Below are 12,099 nucleotides of genomic sequence, written 5' to 3'. Positions count from 1 at the left end.
ATGGACCACGCCAATAGAATCACCCGGAAGAGGCACGCGGCAGAATTCCCGGTGAGAGATTGGTGTTGGAGAAAAGGGGATTGGTGAGGGAGAGAGAGTAGCTTGTACTAGAATCTCACTCAACAATATCCAAATCAACAACAAGGATGGCCTTGATTACAGAGGGATGATACCCAAGGGAGACTAAGCTCAAAATTAGGTTTGAGTTCAAAACAAGTCTAAAGAGCTAATGAGGGGTTCCAGCTACTTATATAGTCATACACAGCCAACAAGGGCGAACAGGTACGCGAATGGATAAGTTAAGGCAGTCTGGGTGGGGCATTCTCGTCAGGTCCGGTTTGGGGCCGGTCGGACCGGGCCTGTGACCGGGCTGTCCGGTTTGGGGCCGGTCTGACCGGGCCTGTGACCGGGCCGTCCGGTCATGGGTCCGGTCGACCGGGCGCAAACCGGGAAACTGCGAAGTTTCCGGTCCTGGGTTCGGTCGTCGTCCGGTACGAGGGAGCTGGCCCGGTTTGCGCCCGGTCGACCGGGCCTATGACCGGGGAGTCCGGTTGTAGGTCCGGTCTGACCGGGTCCTGGACCGGCCAGCGTCCGTCTCTTCCTTGGAGCGCTTCGTGCGACGTCGGCTTCGGCTTCCTGATCATCTCCATGTCCAGTTGCTTCTCTCCTTCCCTTGACCTTGGCGTCTTCTCCTCTCCGTGGTCTTGACGCGCCTTGTACCTAATGACACATAGCACGTCGGCATGAGGTAGCAATCCATCCAAGGCCTTGTTTGGTAGTGGAGTATTAGTGGGGATTAGTGGGGATAATCCCCTAGGGGATTGGGTTAATCCCCACCTGTCACTCAATCCCCACAAATATTATCCCCTGCCAATCCCCAATCCCCTGTTTTGAAAAACACGCATTTGGTACTCAGGGTTTGTGCAATTCAGGGTTTGTGCACAAGCTCAAGCTCATAACAGCAAGACAAGAAACAATGGAGATATTTCAGCGTAAGTTACAAAAGATTCAATTTTTATGGCAACAATTTAACCCAAGTCTGTATAGTAAACATCCAACATGCATCAGGAATTAAAACACAAATTTTCAGTCACGTAATGCGCAACGGTTCGGCATAAATTAGGAGACTCTGTTCATTTTGGAAACTCTTGGAAACTCTGTTCATTTTGTTCATGTGATCTTCAAAAAACATCCATGTATCGTCAGCTGAAATAGCAAAAACAGTGAAGCGGAATTAGATCAATCCAACAGCAAGATCAAGAAGACAGCTGCTGTATAAAACTTGAAAATAGAAAAAATAATGAAACACTGGCTTCAAGTTTCACTAGCAGCAACTGGTTTTACATTGAAGTGCAGGATAAACACATGGCAAGCTCAATCATAGAAAAGAAGATGCATATGCGTTAAACAAATTGAGCAAGCTACTCTATGCGTGCTTGTTTGGACATCAAAATCACAGGTTATAGCGCCCAAAAAGATCTGCAGATTTACTACTCGGCATATCGTGCTAAGTTCTTAGCCAATGCAGTCTTATCGTGCCTCCGCAGCGAAAACTAGGCAAACAACAGACCGGTTTCTGCAGCGAAAACAATAGATGCTGAATATACCACTGCCTTGTCTACGTGCCATCAGAGTTACTGAATATACCACTGCCTTGTCTACGCAATGTTGGACAGAAGACACACATGCACTTACTATAAACCATTGGCACTTTCAGGTCTTTCTATGAAACAAAATTTCATGGATGCAGTCTCCACTGATTTTGCACACAATTTTCATCATAAAACTATTTTAGGAACGGTAAATACTCCAGGAAAGTGAGCTACATACTCCAGGAATAAAAGGACCATGTATTGTGATTAAAATGACCATGTACTGTGACTTCCCATCATTCTAAGCATCCAGTATGGTTATAGTACAACAGCAAAGCATGCATTTTTCTGGTACCATGAAGTAGCAATGTTAGTTGTTGACTAGCAGGAGAAATTAAAAACAACATACTAGGGCGACATATATATACACACTGGTTCCAACATGTATACTCAAAAGTCTCAAGATGCCTAGCAATGAAATGAGAATAAAGCTATTGAATTGTTAAGTGCCTTCAGATAATAATGGTTTGACATCAGGGAGTAATTAAATAAATCACAAGGGTGTAATAAAGGGAGAGAGACAATGAGGCTATTACCTCATGGTAACATGGCCATCTCACCATTAAGCCAAGCTAGTGCACTGCCAATAATAAGGAGGTGATTAATCTATTGCGGTTAAGCATTGCTCATGTAAATGAGAAATGCAGCTAACTAGTTGCAGTTTAGCATATTAGATTAGCAAAGCTAGTACGGATAATATTTAGGGGCATATAGTACCTGTTAGTCAAGTTCATTTTCTTGACATACTGTAGCTAGATTTAGTAACTGAGGTAACTATCATGTTAATTTCTATGTACAGAACTGCAACTAACTTGCAACTAACTAGTCAGAAAACTGGAAAATGTTACTGCTACATATTTGGAGTAGCTACATACAGTCAACATTGAATCACATATCTGGAGCAGCTACATACAGTCAACATTAATACTGCAATGATAAATACATACTAATTAATTCAGTGCTCATGACTTCCAATCTTACAACACCGTGATGATGATAATTAGTTGCCTCGCTGTAACAAGCGAGAAAATAACAGCATGGAGGTAGAGAAGACCTGTCTCGAACCAGGTGCGTGCTCCCGTCGCCCAGCTCAAGCCCAACCCTTGCTCGAGACGGTGGCGCCGACTCCAAACCCAAGCTTGCTGACCTGCTCCCTGCACATCACCACCAGATCAACAAAGCATCACAACAAAGTGACTAATTTTACTACATGAAGATGAAAATGTCTTATAATTAATATCAAGACTGACAAAGGGTGTTTTGTGTATTTGAAATACATGAAGTAGGAATAATGACAAATATAACAGTTACAATAACCAGTATTTTAGAATAAATTGAGTGCAAAAGCACAAGGATTATAAAGTAGTGTAGACAGTGAAAAGCCATTGAAGCACCTAGAAGCTAAAGTTCACAGTTATACTGAGTTGCTATGAAGCAATGATACATCTTCAAACAAATATAATTCCGGGAGTTCGATTAAGTAAGCTGGTACGGCAGGTTCAGTATGGAATGTGGCACTAATCGTTACAGAAATTCAGTTGTTTGGTGCTTATTATTGGGGAAAGAATTGCGTGTCGATTCCTGTGAGACGTCTCAGTTTTACAGTTCAGAATGGTTGAGACTCATCAGCTTTGGTGCAGCTCCAAGCGAAGTACTGCAGCAAGAGCATCTGGTCTAATCTTGGCATGGAGGTTTTGAAAAGATTATCAAAGTGTTCGTAAAATGGTGCATTATACTCCGTATATGACATAGAAACCTGCAAAATTTCTTTAAAAAATACTATCAGTTTGCCTGTGCATTTTCTTCAGTCAGTTTCGACTCTGAACTCCCGCGTGCTGTGCTACAGCCTACAGCGTCAGGTCAGGAAATATGGCTCACGACGAGGCGGAAGGAGCGAACGGCTACAGACACTCAGATCGGGAGCCGGCCTGGCTGTGCCGCGCGTAGACCACGCCATAACGCACACCAGGCCTCTACAATGGCGAACGGCTACAGGCACTCAGATCGGGAGCCATGGAAGAAAAAAGAGCGAGAGAGAAGGGGGCTTACCGGAGATCGAAACAGCAGTAGTGGCGGCGCCGGTCAGACTGCAAGAACGGCGGCGACCTGATGTGGGAGCGGCTAGGCGGGATCCATCCTCTCCCGCCGCTAAGATGCTCCGCCCCTCTCGCCGGCAAGATGCTCCGCCTCTCCCGCAGCGGCTCCGCTCGCCTCCGGTCGCTCGCCGCCGGTCGCTTGCCTCCGGTCGCTCGCCGCCGGTCGTTCGATAGGGTTTGGAGACGAAGACTTGGAGTCGGGGACGGGGATAATACGCGAGGTCCAGGTCCGGGATTCGGCCCAAGGCAAAAAATAGTTCGGGGACGGGGTTAATCGGGGATAGGCGGGGATTTTTTGGCCCAAAACTCCTCTACCAAATGGGCTTTCGGGGATTAGCGGGGTTTGGGAAATGGGCCAGGATAATACTCTCCCATCCCTGCAAATACCCTGGTACCAAACAAGGCCCAAAGGGGTACCAAGATCAAGGGTGGTGAGGAGCGAGTTCACCTCATCATGAAGAGCTTTGACTCGGGCTCGTGTCATCGGTCCACTAGGGGGACTTGTTGGTCTTGGTGTAGCGACGTCGGTGACCGGGGCTACATCATCTCCCCCCCCTTGGGAAAGAGTCGTCCTCGACTCTTGCACCTCCTCATCTCCATGATAGGGTGACAAGTCCGAGACGTTGAACGTGTTGCTCACCAAGTACTTGGATGTTGGTATGTCGATGACGTAAGCGTTGTCATTGATGCGCTTGAGGACCTTGAAGGGGCCATCTCCTCTTGGCTTGAGCTTGGAGTTGCGCTCATGGGGAAACCGGTCCTTCCGGAGGTGGATCCAAACGAGGTCTCCTTCTTCGAATATCCTTGCCTTCTTCTTGGCGTTGATGTGGTTGGCTTGACGAAGAACATGTGCTTGTATGGTTGCCCTTGTCTCTTCATGTAGTTTCTTGACGGCGGCGGCGCGCTTGTCGAAGTCCATGTTGATGCGCTCGTGGAGGGGAAGCGGAAGTATGTCGAGTGCCGTGTAAGGTTCGAAGCCGTAGACGACCATGAAGGGGCTCCTTGATGTAGTCTTGTGCTTGGCGCGGTTGTAGGCGAACTCGGCGTGAGGAAGGCACTCCTCCCATGACCTCAAGTTTTTCTTCACGAGGACCCGTAGGAGGGTGGAGAGGCTTCGATTGACCACTTCCGTTTGGCCGTCCGTTTGCGGGTGCGATGATGATGAGAACAAGAGCTTGACTCCAAACTTCGCCATGATCGACTTCCAAAGATAGCTCATGAACTTGACGTCTCGATCCGACACAATGCTTTGCGGTACTCCATGTAGGCGAACGATTTCCCTGAAAAACAATGAAGCAATGTGTGAAGCATCGTCGCTCTTATGGCAAGGTATGAAATGAGCCATCTTAGAGAATCTATCCACTACAACAAATATGGAATCATGACCATGCTTAGTGCGAGGCAAGCCTAGAACGAAATCCATGCTAATATCTGTCCATGGTGCAAAAGGAATAGGCAATGGCATGTAGAGACCATAAGGGTTGGAGGTAGACTTAGCTTGTAAGCATGTTGTGCACTGACGGCAAAGGCGCTCCACATCTCGCTTCATCTTTGGCCAATAGTAGTGGGTTGAGAGCATGGCATATGTCTTGTCACGGCCAAAGTGGCCCATAAGACCTCCTCCATGAGACTCTTGCAAAAGCAATTTTCGAAGCGAAGACGCGGGAATGCAAATCTTGTTGGCTTTGAACAAATAGCCATCATGCAAATAGAAATCATCCACTCCTCGCTCAACGGAGCACTTCTCAAAAATGGGAGCAAAGAAAGAATCGGAAGGATAGAGTTCTTTGATCTCTTCAAGTCCCAAAACATGAAAATCCAAACGAGTTAGCAAAAGGGTGTTTTTGCGGGAAAGAGCATCCGCCACAACATTGTCCTTGCCCTTCTTGTATTTTATCACATATGGGAAGGACTCAATGAACTCGACCCATTTTGCATGTCGTTTGTTCAAGTTGTGTTGGCTTTTCAAATACTTCAAGGACTCATGATCGGAATGAATGATAAACTCTTTTGGCCAAAGATAGTGTTGCCAAACTTCAAGAACACGAACCAAAGCGTAGAGCTCCTTGTCATATATAGGATAGTTGAGGCGTGCGCCATCTAACTTCTCACTATAGTATGCCACGGGTTTGCCCTCTTGCATAAGAACACCGCCAATACCAAGCCCACTTGCATCACACTCAATCTCAAAAGTTTTGGCAAAATTTGGAAGAACAAGAAGTGGAGCTTCGGTAAGACGTTTCTTCAACTCATCAAAAGCATTTTGTTGGGCCTTGCCCCAAACAAACGGAACATTCTTCTTGGTAAGCTCATTCAAAGGGCAAGCGATGGTGCTAAAGTCTTTCACAAAGCGGCGATAAAACCCGGCAAGTCCATGGAAGCTTCGGACTTGGCCAACATTTGTAGGGGTAGGCCAATTATGGATGGCCTCCACCTTGGAAGAATCAACTTCAATCCCATTAGCGGAAACCACAAAACCAAGAAAAACCAATTTGTTTTGAGCAAATGTGCATTTGGGGAGGTTAGCATAAAGCTTTTCATGGCGCAAGATGCACAAGACTTCTCTCACATGTTGCACATGGTCCTCGAGGTTTTTGCTATAAATAAGAATATCATCGAAGTAGACAACCACGCTCTTGCCAATGAGAGGACGCAAGATGTGATTCATGAGGCGCATGAAAGTAGATGGTGCATTGGAAAGACCGAAAGGCATAACGAGCCATTCATAGAGACCGAGTTTGGTCTTGAATGCCGTTTTCCATTCGTCACCAATAGCCATGCGGATTTGATGGTAACCACTACGCAAATCGACTTTAGAGAAAATCGTGGCACCACTAAGTTCATCAAGCATGTCATCTAAATGCGGAATGGGATGGCGGTAACGGACGGTGATGGCATTGATGGGGCGACAATCCATACACATCCGTTGCGTCTCATCCGGTTTAGGCACAAGGATCACGGGAACCGCACAAGGGCTAAGGCTTTCACGGACATACCCTTTGGCGAGGAGATCTTGAATTTGACGGTTGATCTCCTTGGTCTCTTCGGGGTTGGTGCGGTAGGCGGCACGGTTTGGGAGCGGAGCGCCGGGTATGAGGTCGATGCGGTGTTCTATGCCGCGGAGTGGTGGTAGTCCATGAGGGAGCTCGTCGGGGAAGACGTCTCGAAATTCCTGCAAAAGAGACAACAAAGACGGAGGAATGTTGGTTAAGTCGTTAGTCTCCGACGCGGGTCCCTTGCATATGAGCACATAGTGCAATATGGTGGATGGGTTCTCTTGGAGCTCTCTCCACTCACTCTTGGTGGCTAGAAGGACACTCTTGGGCTCACTCATGTATGGCTTGTGGCGCTCACTCTCTTTGTGGTGGGTCGCTCCCTCTCCTCTCATCTCACTATGGGTGCGGAGTTGTGCCCTCGCTAAAGCCTTCGCATTATCGGCGATGATTTGGCTAGGAGTCATCGGGCGCAACTCGAACTTCTTGTCATTGACCTTGAAGGTGTATGTGTTGGAGAGTCCATCATGTATAGCCTTCTTGTCATATTGCCAAGGGCGGCCAAGCAACATGTGGCACACTGTCATGGGTACCACGTCACACTCGATAGTGTCCTCATAAGGGCCGATCTTGAAGTTGACGGTGACGGTATGTTGTATCTTGACGTTGCCCTTGTCACTCAACCATTGGATATGGTAAGGGTGAGGATGCTTGCGGAGAGTGAGGTGGAGCTTCTCACACAACTCGGTGCTCGCAAGGTTGTGGCAACTTCCACCATCGATGATGACCTTGATAGACTTGCCACCAATTCCGGCACGGGTTTGGAAGATGTTGCACCGTTGTTCTTCCATATCATGAGGTTGTGTGGTTAGCACCCTTGTGACCACAAGTGAGGGACTTGGGTCATGCTCACATAAGAGAGGATCTTCTCCACTTTCTTGCTCATAAGCTTCTTCACTTTCCACGGCGGCTTGCACAAGGGCTTCATATTCATCCTCATCAAGAGTCTCGATGTCACCATTCTCCATAGTGATCATGACCTTGGTGTTCTTGCACTCAAACGACTTGTGACCTTGGGTGCCACACTTGAAGCAAGTGACACTAGAGGGTCCCGTGGATGCCTTAGAGGAGGCGGTGGAGGAGACCGTTTGCTTCATTCGACTTTGGATAGTCGTCTTCTTGGAAGGTGTAGAGGATGCGTCGGCCTTGGCACTTGTAGCATAAGGAGTTGATGTAGTAGGAGGAGTCGATGTAGCGAGCTTGGAGGAGAAATAGGACTTGGCCTTGGAGTACTTGATGTCCTCAATCACTTGGCGCTCGGCCTTCGATGCTTGGTGGACTAACTCAACCATGTTGGAGTAGGGTTGGAACTCGACAATCCTCTTGATAGGATAAGTAAGACCATTGAAGAAACGAGCAATTGTTTGTTCCTCGGACTCTTGGATGTTGGCTCGCATCATAGTGAGCTCCATCTCCTTGTAGAACTCCTCAACGGTTTTGGTGCCTTGCTTCAACTTTTGGAGCTTGTTGAAGAGGTCTTTCATGTAGTGCTTTGGGACAAAGCGAGCATGCATCTCCTTTTTCATATCTTCCCAAGTGTCAATAGGAGGTTCACCCTTTTCTTCGCGAAGAGTGAGGACTTGCTCCCACCAAGTGTTGGCGTAGTCTTCAAACTCGAGTGATGCCATAGCCACTTTCTTGGCACCGGAGTAGTTGTGGATGCGGAAGATCTTGTCCACCTTGAGTGCCCATGAGAGGTATGCTTCAAGGTCGTCTTCACCTTTGAACTTGGGCATGTTGAACTTGAGCTTGCCATACATGTTCTCTTCATCCTCCAAGTTTCTTCTACGAGGAGGGGCGCCGTCAACTCTTGCGGCTAGAGGTGGAATAGGAGGTCTTCTGTGGCCAACCATAGCATTGGGTTGGTGGTGGAGTTGAACACTTGCTTCACTTGGTTCACGGTGAGGATGTGGTTGAAGATCTTGTCGCGGTTGAGGACGATGCTCAATGTTGGGTCTCTCATCTTGATCATGGTGAGGCTCTCCTCGTCCACGTTGGTCATGGCGAGGGTGGCGACGAAGATCTCGCCGAGGTGGATCTTGAGGATCTTGGTCTTGGGGATGGCCATCACGCCCATGGTGAGCATGGCGATCCACTTGGTGACGATCTTGTTGAAGGTCTTGAGCTAGTGGAGGACGCTCATGTGGACGAGCATGGCGATGTATTTCTCCACGCCTAGAGTTGGAGCGGGAGTCTTCATGACGAGCATGTGAGCGATGAGGTCGATGATGGTCTTCACGCCTTGAAGAAGAGCTTGGGGACGAAAGGCCACCATGAGAGTAATGGTCTTCATGCCGTGAGGAAGAGCTTGATGAAGAGGAAGTAGACCGGTGTCGACGATGGCGACCCAAGTTGGTGATGGCGCGCTCGAGGCTATCCATGCGCCGCTCCATGTTGGCATCATTGGCCGCCATTTGGCCATTCAAGTTGTCCGTAGCTTCACGAAGAAGGGCCAAGTCGTGGTTCACGGTGGAGAAGTTGTGAGCCACTTCATCGTATTGCTCATCGATGCGCGTCTCGAAGAGGGAGAGTTGCTCCTTGAACTCTTGTCGTTGCGTCCATAGGTTGTGTTGAGTAGCCAACCTCTCGGTGTTGCGAAGGATCTCTTCATCCCTATTGGTATCTCCGTTCCTATCCATGATGGAAAGACAAGAACTATGTTGTGTATGTTAGTGGAAGGAGACTACCTCGCACTCTTACCAAGGTAAGATAGTGTTGAGGCAATCCACCAAACCGAAAGCAAGATCAAGTGTATCGGGGACACACGCAAAACCACACGCAAAAGCTAGCAAATATGGTGTTAGGCGAGTGTTGTGGAAAGCCAAAAGACAAATCCAAGATCGAGTATGTTGTTAAAAGTGGGTAAAGTCCAAAAATCCAAATGTCAATGTGAAGATCACTATAAACACGGAAAAAGTTGTGGAACACACACACGAGATAAGCGGGGTTAGTGCAACCAAAAGTGAGCGGAAAAGTGTATGTATAAGTGCTCGGTGTCACACTAACACAAGGAGAGCCAAAGCTTTGGTTGCAAAGGAAGAGACAACAAGATTCACACGCGGCCTCTCTTCTCCTATCTCTCTTTGCTTAAAAGCTTTTTCTCTTTTGTATATGGCGGCACTTGCACTCGTTTGTATCTTTGGTGGCACGTGGACACTTTGTATGTATGGGCGTATGGATGTATGGATGTATGGTGCTACTCGCACTCTTTTTGTGTTTTTGGGGCTTTTTAACGCACTATGTTAGCGTTAGCCTCGCTTTTGCTATCTTGTCACACGAGTGTTTGCTTGGGTGCCTTACTCAACGCGACACACACACCTCACAATGCGGGGCCACGTGCAATGTCTCGCAACACTAAACAAGCAATGCTCGATGGGATAGATCGCAAAAGGAAGAGGGGTTACAAGGTGACCTGCAAGTTATACCTGCGATGATGGTGGTGGTGGTGGTGGTGGTGGTGGAGATCGCCGGAAGTCGAGGTCGAAGGAGGGCGCGAAGATGCGCCCGGTCTGGGGTCCGGTTGGACCGGCTCTGGACCGCCTGTCCGGTTGCCGCCCGGTCGACCGGGTTCTGTGCTGGCTCGTCCGGTCTGTGGCCCGGTTGACCGGGGCCGAAACCGGGTTTCGCGGGATGAAGCTTTCTCTCTCCTGTTCTTCACGAAAACCAAGCCAAATCGACCAAATCGAAGGGAAACGATGGAATTGGAGGCTAAAAGTTGGGGAAAATAGTAGATCAAGCACAACAACACCAGATCCACGGACCAAAACCACTCAAAACGCAACCAAATCACAGATCGGTCAAGAGGCAATATAGGGCTATTTTTTGGAAAATTTTCTAGGAACGAAATCGGGTGGGTGGGGGGTCAAATCCGCGGTAACCAAGAGCTGCTGATACCATATGATGAGGTCTAAGACCCTGTGTGTGGCCCGATCTCGCGGATTGACTTCGAAACCAAGAGGGGAGATGGGAAAACGCGAGGAACACGAAGAACACGATGAACACGAGGAACTCCGAGACTCACGCACGCACACCAACCCGATACAGCCGATACTTACCCCCGTGGCTCGATGGACCACGCCAATAGAATCACCCGGAAGAGGCACGCGGCAGAATTCCCGGTGAGAGATTGGTGTTGGAGAAAAGGGGATTGGTGAGGGAGAGAGAGTAGCTTGTACTAGAATCTCACTCAACAATATCCAAATCAACAACAAGGATGGCCTTGATTACAGAGGGATGATACCCAAGGGAGACTAAGCTCAAAATTAGGTTTGAGTTCAAAACAAGTCTAAAGAGCTAATGAGGGGTTCCAGCTACTTATATAGTCATACACAGCCAACAAGGGCGAACAGGTACGCGAATGGATAAGTTAAGGCAGTCTGGGTGGGGCATTCTCGTCAGGTCCGGTTTGGGGCCGGTCGGACCGGGCCTGTGACCGGGCTGTCCGGTTTGGGGCCGGTCTGACCGGGCCTGTGACCGGGCCGTCCGGTCATGGGTCCGGTCGACCGGGCGCAAACCGGGAAACTGCGAAGTTTCCGGTCCTGGGTTCGGTCGTCGTCCGGTACGAGGGAGCTGGCCCGGTTTGCGCCCGGTCGACCGGGCCTATGACCGGGGAGTCCGGTTGTAGGTCCGGTCTGACCGGGTCCTGGACCGGCCAGCGTCCGTCTCTTCCTTGGAGCGCTTCGTGCGACGTCGGCTTCGGCTTCCTGATCATCTCCATGTCCAGTTGCTTCTCTCCTTCCCTTGACCTTGGCGTCTTCTCCTCTCCGTGGTCTTGACGCGCCTTGTACCTAATGACACATAGCACGTCGGCATGAGGTAGCAATCCATCCAAAGGGGTACCAAGATCAAGGGTGGTGAGGAGCGAGTTCACCTCATCATGAAGAGCTTTGACTCGGGCTCGTGTCATCGGTCCACTAGGGGGACTTGTTGGTCTTGGTGTAGCGACGTCGGTGACCGGGGCTACATCAATAGCAAGTTCAAGATCGTCGGCCACCATCATCAAGTGGTATAACTTGTTCCTAACTTGTAGCCCTAGCCTCTTTTGCGTACCTTTCCTATCGAGAGTGGCTTTCTAGTGTTGCGAAGCATTGCGCAAGCGTCCCGACCGTGAGGGTGTGCGTGTGTTGAGCAAAGCTACGAAGCAAGCTCGTGTGAAAAGATAAGCAAAAGAAGTGTGACATACTTACATAGATAGTAGTATCCTTGCATAGTGAGAAAAAAAAAGAAAAATACAAAAAGAAAAAGAAAAAAAAGTGTGTGAGTGACACCGAGCTAGTAGTCTTCGTTAGGACCATTTTG

General features: G+C 48.7%; 1 long non-coding RNA gene across 1 annotated transcript; it reads right to left on the bottom strand.

Moving 5' to 3' along the window:
- Positions 1–969: 969 nt before the first annotated feature.
- LOC127300962 (uncharacterized) lies at positions 970–4,138 on the bottom strand. The gene is made up of 4 exons (XR_007851713.2): positions 3,702–4,138; positions 2,707–2,806; positions 2,189–2,232; positions 970–1,206 (listed from the first exon to the last, which is right to left on the bottom strand). It is a non-coding gene; the product is annotated as an uncharacterized lncRNA (long non-coding RNA).
- Positions 4,139–12,099: the final 7,961 nt, after the last annotated feature.

Source organism: Lolium perenne, chromosome 7 (assembly GCF_019359855.2).
Source record: "Lolium perenne isolate Kyuss_39 chromosome 7, Kyuss_2.0, whole genome shotgun sequence".
Taxonomy (NCBI): domain Eukaryota; kingdom Viridiplantae; phylum Streptophyta; class Magnoliopsida; order Poales; family Poaceae; genus Lolium; species Lolium perenne.
Note: the sequence above shows the minus strand (reverse complement) of the source record. Positions and strands in the feature narration are given on the sequence as shown.